This window comes from Chrysochloris asiatica, unplaced genomic scaffold (assembly GCF_000296735.1).
Source record: "Chrysochloris asiatica unplaced genomic scaffold, ChrAsi1.0 scaffold00167, whole genome shotgun sequence".
Classification (NCBI taxonomy): Eukaryota; Metazoa; Chordata; class Mammalia; order Afrosoricida; family Chrysochloridae; genus Chrysochloris; species Chrysochloris asiatica.
In genome coordinates, this window is record NW_006408685.1 from 775,941 (window position 1) to 782,812 (window position 6,872).

The following is a 6,872-nucleotide window of genomic DNA, read 5'->3' on the forward strand; positions in this document are numbered from 1 at the left end:
GATATGATCATGTGGTTCTTTTCTTTTTTCTTATTTATATGGTAGATAACGTTGATTGTTTTGCTAATGTTGAACCATCCTTGCATCCTGATAAGAATCCCACTTGATCATGACATATTATGTTTTTGATGTGTTGCTGGATTCTGTTGGCTAGGATTTTGTTGAGAATTTTTGCAACTATGTCCATGAGGGATATTGGTTTGTCATTTTCTTTCTTAGTGATGTCCTTCCCTGGTTTTGGTATGAGGATTATACTTGCTTCATAAAATGTATTAATAAATTTTCCATCCTCCTCTATCTTCTGAAATAATTTGAGTAGAACTGATGACAGCTCTTCCCTGAATGTTTGGTAGAATTCACCCGTGAAGCCGTCTGGGCCTGGACTTTTCTTGGATGGGAATCTTTTTATGACCTGATCAATTTCTTCTTTTGTTATGGGTCTGTTCTGGTTTTCTACTTCACTGTGTGTAAGTTTAGGTATGTCTTGTTTATCTAAAATGTATCCATCTCTTCAAAGTTTTCAAATTTGTTGGAGTACAACTCTTCATATTATTCTGTTATTATCCTTTTGATTTCCTTTGGTTCCGTTGTGACATCACCCATGTAGTTTCTAATGCGTGTAATTTGTCTTCTCCCTCTTATCTTTTGTTAGGTTTGCCAATCGTCTGTTGATTTTGTTAATTCTTTCAAAGAATCAGCGTCTTGTCCTGTTGATTGTTTCTATAGTTTTTCTCTTTTTCATCTAATTTATTTCTGCTCTAATCTTTATTATTTGTTTTCTTTTGGTGGCTGTAGTGTCCCTCTGTTGATCTGTTTTTAATTGTTGTAGGTGCTGTGTTAATGTGTTAATTTTCTTTCTTTCTTCTTTTTGGATGTGTGTGTTTATTGCAATAAATTGTCCTCTCATCACCGCTTTCGCCGTGTCCCAAAGATTTGGTATGTTGTGTTTACTTTCTCATTTATTTCTAGAAACTTTGTGAATTCACCTTTACTTTCTTCTCCTACCCAGTCACTTTTCAGCAGTGTGTTATTCAGTTTCCATGTATTTGACTTGATTTCCTTGGTCTTCCAATTGTTTATTTCTAATTTTATAGCATTGTGGTCTGAGAAGATGCTTTGTAGTATTTTGATATTGTAAATTTATGAAGATTTGTTTTGTGGCCTAAAATATGGTCTTTTCTGGAGAATGTTCCATGTGCACTGGAGAAGAATGTGTATTGTGCAGTTGTTGGGTTGAATGCTCTGTACACATCTATGAGGTCCATTTGGCTGATTGTGTTGTTTAGTTCTTCTGTGTCTTTGTCAAGTTTTTTTTCTGGTTATTCTATCCATTTTTTAAAGTGGTTTATTAAAATCACCCACTATTTCTTTCCTCACATCTATTGGAGTTTGTTTTATATATTTTAGAGCTCTTTTATTGGAAGCACAGATATTTATTATGGTTATTTCGCCTTGTTCAATTGTCCCTTTAATCATGAGATAATGTCCATCTTTATCTGTTATGCTGTTTTTTTGCCTTAAAGTTTATTTTATCAGAGATTATTACTGCCACTCCTGTTCGCTTTTTATTACAATTAGCTGGTATATTTTCTTCCATCCTTTGACTTTTAATCTGTTTTTGTCTCTGTGTGTGAGATGTGTCTCTTGCAGACAGCATATTGAAGGATCTTGTTTTCTTATCCCTTCTGCCACCCTCCGACTTTTATTACGTGCATTTAATTCATTTACATTCAGTGTAATTATCGATAAGTATTGATGAATTGCTGCCATTTTTTGTGTATGCGATGTTGCTGCTTCTTTGCTTTGTTTGTCTTCCTTTGTTGATTTCATGATTTTTGTGTTCTGTCTTGTGAGTTTCCTCATAGTTTTAATGTTTTCATGTTCTTGGATTTTCATTCTCTTGGTAAGTTGTGAAGTGTTAATTTTCTTTGAGGTTGACTCATAGTCCATTAATTTTCTGTCCATTTAGTGCAGTCTATTTTATCCTGTAATCGACCTGACCTTCTCACTATTTGGATCTCTGTTCCTACGTGTTTACCTTCTTTTACATTGTACTTGTTTTAATCATAGACTGATCTCCCAGAATGTCTGAACGTGTTCTTATAGCTTTGTTTTGTTAACAACTCTTATTTCTGTTGACTTAATTCAGGGAGGTGCTGCCATGTATGTCAATCTCTGGTTGTAGTCTATTCTTGTTGGTTCTCAGTCCACAGAACTCCCTTTAAGATGTTTTGTAGCACTGGGTTGACTTTGGTAAAATCCCTTAGCTTCTGTTTCTCCTGGAATGTTTTGATTACACCATCATATTTGATGGATAGCTTTGCTGGATAAAGAATTCTTGGCTGGCAATATATTTTTTTTCAGGGTTTTATATAAGTCTATCCATTGCCTTCTTTCTTGCATTTTTTCTGTTGAGAGATCCAAGTTTAATCTGACTTGATTGCCTTTGCATGTGACATTTCTGTTTTCCCTGGCTGCTTTCATAATTGTCTCCTTATCTTTGAGTTTGGAGAGCTCAGGATCTCCTGCTATTCACCAGAATGGAGGTGGGCAAACAGTGAGCATGCCAATTATCAGATACCAAAGAAAATCAGAACAAAGCAAAGCTAACAAATGTATATTGTCCGCCTTTGTCCAAAGGTTCCCATGGTGTTTTCCTGTGGTTTTTCTGCTCCCCCTGTTTCTTCTTGCCACTTGGTCTCGCCTAGGATGTTGTCCCGGGACTCTGAGTCTGGCCAGGCAGATTCAAAAGTACGCGATTTTTTATTTCAGCTCCAAATTCCACAAGCTATAAGCTTTCAAACCTTTACAAAAAATTCTTATATCTGTTGTTCTGAGTTTTGGAGCTCTGCCCTGGATCTGCTTTGCCTGGTATTCTGTGTTATTGCTTATGGAGACCTTCACTGCACCTCCACCCTAGCCGCCATCAAGCTCCAACTCTCTGCGAGGTTTTTTTTTGTGTGTGTGCTTTTTGTTTGTTTGTTTTTGTTTTTGTGCTGCGGCTGGTTTCTTTGTTCTACAAGCCTTCTAGTGCTGAGTTCATTGCTTTGTTTGTTCTTTCTTGTCAGTTTGTTCATAGTTTCAATGCTTTCATGTTCTTGAATTTTCATTTTCTTGATATTTTGTGAAGTATTAATTTTCTCTGAGGTTACCTAATATTCTGTTAACTGTTCCCTGCATTTAGAACAATCTATTTTATCCTGTAATCTACTTGACCTCCTCACCACCTGGATCTCTGATCCTCTGTGTTTATCTTCTTTCATACTGTAATTGTTTTGCTCATAGCCTGACATCTAAGATCCTCTAAATTTGTTCTTACAGTTTTTTTTTGTTTTTTTCTGCTCTTGACTCTTCCATTCAACGTGGTGCTGTCACACATTTCAGTCTTTGGTTGTTGTCTGTTCTTGTTGGTTCTCAGTCCAAACAACTCCATTTAGGAAGTTTTTAAGTGCAGGATTAGCTTTCGAAAAATATCTTAGCTTCTGTTTATCTTGGAATGTTTTTATTACACCATCATATTTGTTGATATCTTTGCTGCATAAGCAATTCTTGGTTAGAATTCATTTCTTTCGGGATTTTATATATGTGTGCCCATTGTCTTCTTGTCTACATATTTTCTGCTGAGCAATCAGAGCTTAATCTGATTTGTTTGTCTTTGTATATAACACTCCGTTTTTCCCTGTCTGCTTTCAGGATTCCCTCTTCATCTTTGAATTTGGAAAGTTTGATTATTATATGTCTTGTTGATTTTCTTTTGGGGGTCCATCCTTCGTGGTTTCCATTGAACTTCTTGAATGCCTACCTTTTCATTTTTCAGGATGTTAGGGAAATTTTCTTCCTACAGATCTTCAACTTTCTCCTCTGTGAACTTGTGTGATTTTTCCTTTTATGGAATGCCAATAATTCTTAAGTTATTCCTCTTCATGCTGTCCAACATGAACCTTAGATTTTCTTGAAATTTTTTAAATTATTTTTTCTTCTTGTTCTTCTGTCTTAGCAGTATGAAGACATTTGTTTTCCATTTTGCTAGTTCTAGCTTCCATCTCTTCAATTCTTCACCTTTGCTTGCTCTGTTTCTTACCTATTTCTGATATTTTAGTATTGATAGTTTGGACCTCTTTTTGCCTGTTTTGAATAGTGTCTAATGCTGTATCTATCTTATTTTCTTGCTGCTATGGCACTTGCCTGACTTCTTTAGCACTCGTTTGTGAAGTGTTTGTATACATCTCAGTATCTTTTTCCTGAATTCCTTCTCATGCATTTCCAAAGCCTGCCCTGCCTCCAATGTGATGTCAATGTCTACCTCCTGTTCATTTGTCTCAGTCACTCTATCTTGTTTCTGGTCATGTGCTGATGTTTGTTAGTTGTTTCTTGGTAATCTTCAATAGTTAGCTGTGATTTCAATAATTAGATGAATGCTTGTTGATGTTTTAATATACATTCTCATTGCCTCCAGGTGTATGTGATCAGGAGATGGGTTTCCCTTTTTACTTTTTTTTAATGACTCAACACAGAGTAACTATAGCAGGTATTGGCTGACTATCTGCTGCATAGATGCTGGTTTTGGGTTTTGCCTGGATGGTGGGATTTTATATGGTGTGATTGTAGCTTGGCTATATGACCATAATTGCTGTCTCTTCTTGCATAATAATATGGAGAGAAAGAGCTCATTCTTTAAAGAGAGAGAAAGAGATCTATCTTTCTTTAGAAATAGCTTTAGTTAAAAAGGGGAACAAAAAACAAAACTGCACCAGGAAAAACACACACACACATGCATGCACGCAAAAACAAAAACGGATTGGATATTATGGTCTAAAATCACAAAAACGTGGGGAAAAAATCTGTAGCAAAATATGAGTACAACTTAATTGTCCCTCTCTTCCATTCTTGCCTTCAAAGCTGCCTGATAAATTTCAAGACGTCATTGTTGTTCCTTATTTTGTAACTCAAAATTTAATTTTCAGCCTGTTTCTTTTTTACTCTGTCTTTCTCTAACTCCTTAACCTTTGTTCTGGCCTTTTTCTTAGTGATTAATAGATCAGGATTAGCTTTGTCTCTTTTGTGATGCCATTTGGTTTTACGCATAGCCTTTTGCTTTTTAGATTCTGCTGAGATCTGTGAATATGCATAGTAGAAACTTCTGGGAGCAGAGTGGGGTGTCCACTCGCTCAATCTGTCCCTCTAGTCACCAGAATGGAGATGCACAGACAACAAGAACGGAGAAAAATAAATAATGTCAAGAATTTTATCTCCTTTGACAGGTTATACATTTGTAGTGAGAGTGCTTCTCTGACTTCACCCACTGTCATATGCAAGATGGCTGCACCAGGAGCCACTGGGACTGGCCTACCAGAAAACACCAATTTTCTTGCTTCTTCCCAAAATTCCACTGGGTGTATGCTTTCAAACATTCTAAATATTCCTTTATATGTCATTCAGAGTTCTGGGACCATTATTTGAAACTGCTTAATCTAGTATTCTGAATTATTGTTAGTGAATGTCTGCAATGTCTTTCTCCCTAATCCACTATTAAGCCCCATCTCCTCAGTCAATAAGTTGGATTGTGTACTGTTTTAAAACGCATTTATAGTTTTAAAAATTTGCTTATTTTTATGTGATTTAGGTAATTTGAAAGAATTTTCTTTCCTAATAAAATGATTACTGTATCTCAGCAAAGATTTGTAAAATGTGATACCCATGAAACTTTTACCTTTTTAAAATAGCCATCTTATAGCAAAATCAGTCATTATCTACTTACTAAAACTATTTTTCTGATTGAAAGAAACATTTTTAATTTAAATGATTTTGTCTAATATAAATGGTTGATATTCAACAATTTCAGAAGATAACATAAGTTCAAGGTCCTAAAGTATTGAAGGAAGAAGTTCAAGCTACACTGGAGGCATTAGGGTAAAACAAAACTCCAGGAATTGATGGAATGCAAAGCAAAATGTTTCAATAAATTGATGCTGCCCTGAAGACACTCACACATCTTTGTAAACAAATGTAGAGGATATCTTCCAGGCCAACTCACAGGAAGATATTCATATTTGTTCCCTAAATAATTCAGAAATTATTCAAAGTATCATTAATGTCACATGCAAGTGAAATTTTGCTAAAGATAATTGAAATTTTTGGAGCAGTACATCAGGAGGAGGATCTTGGCTTAGAGGCGGGGTCGACCAACTTAGAGACCCACAAGCCCAGCCCAAAGCGTCTCACTCCAACCCTGTCGCACCTGCTGCACTTCTGCCTCTAGATTGACATCCAAGGACAGAAATCCTGCCTTTGAACCAGACTTAAGGGCCCTAGCACAAGGAGATTCCTATTTCACAGCAATCAAGCAACCACCACTCGTCTGTCTGCCGTGCTGTGGTGGTTTGAATTGCTGTGATTCTGAGGGATATGCCACCGATATTTTAAATAAGCATCAGGATCACCCATGGTGGACAGGTTTTAGATGAGCTTTCAAACAAAGACAGACTAGGAAGAAAGAGTGACAAACTACTTCCGAATCGCTAGTCACTGAAAACTCTATGAATAGCAGAGAAACATTGCTAGATACAGGACTGGAAAGGGGGAAGGCACTCAGAATGCGACTGGGGAAAAAATGCCTACTCCAAGTAGAGAAAAGCTCACAGAACCTTTAATTGCTAATGGGCCACAAATCAAAATGAAGCGAAACACCTGTAAACATCCATTGAAAATCGGAACATGGAATGTACGAAGTATGAATCTGGGAAAATTGGAAGTTGTCAAAAATGAAATTGAACACATCAACATCGATATCTTAGGCATTAGTGAGCTGAAATGGACTGGTATTGGCCATTTTGAATCTGACAACCACATGGTTTACTATGCAGGGAATGACA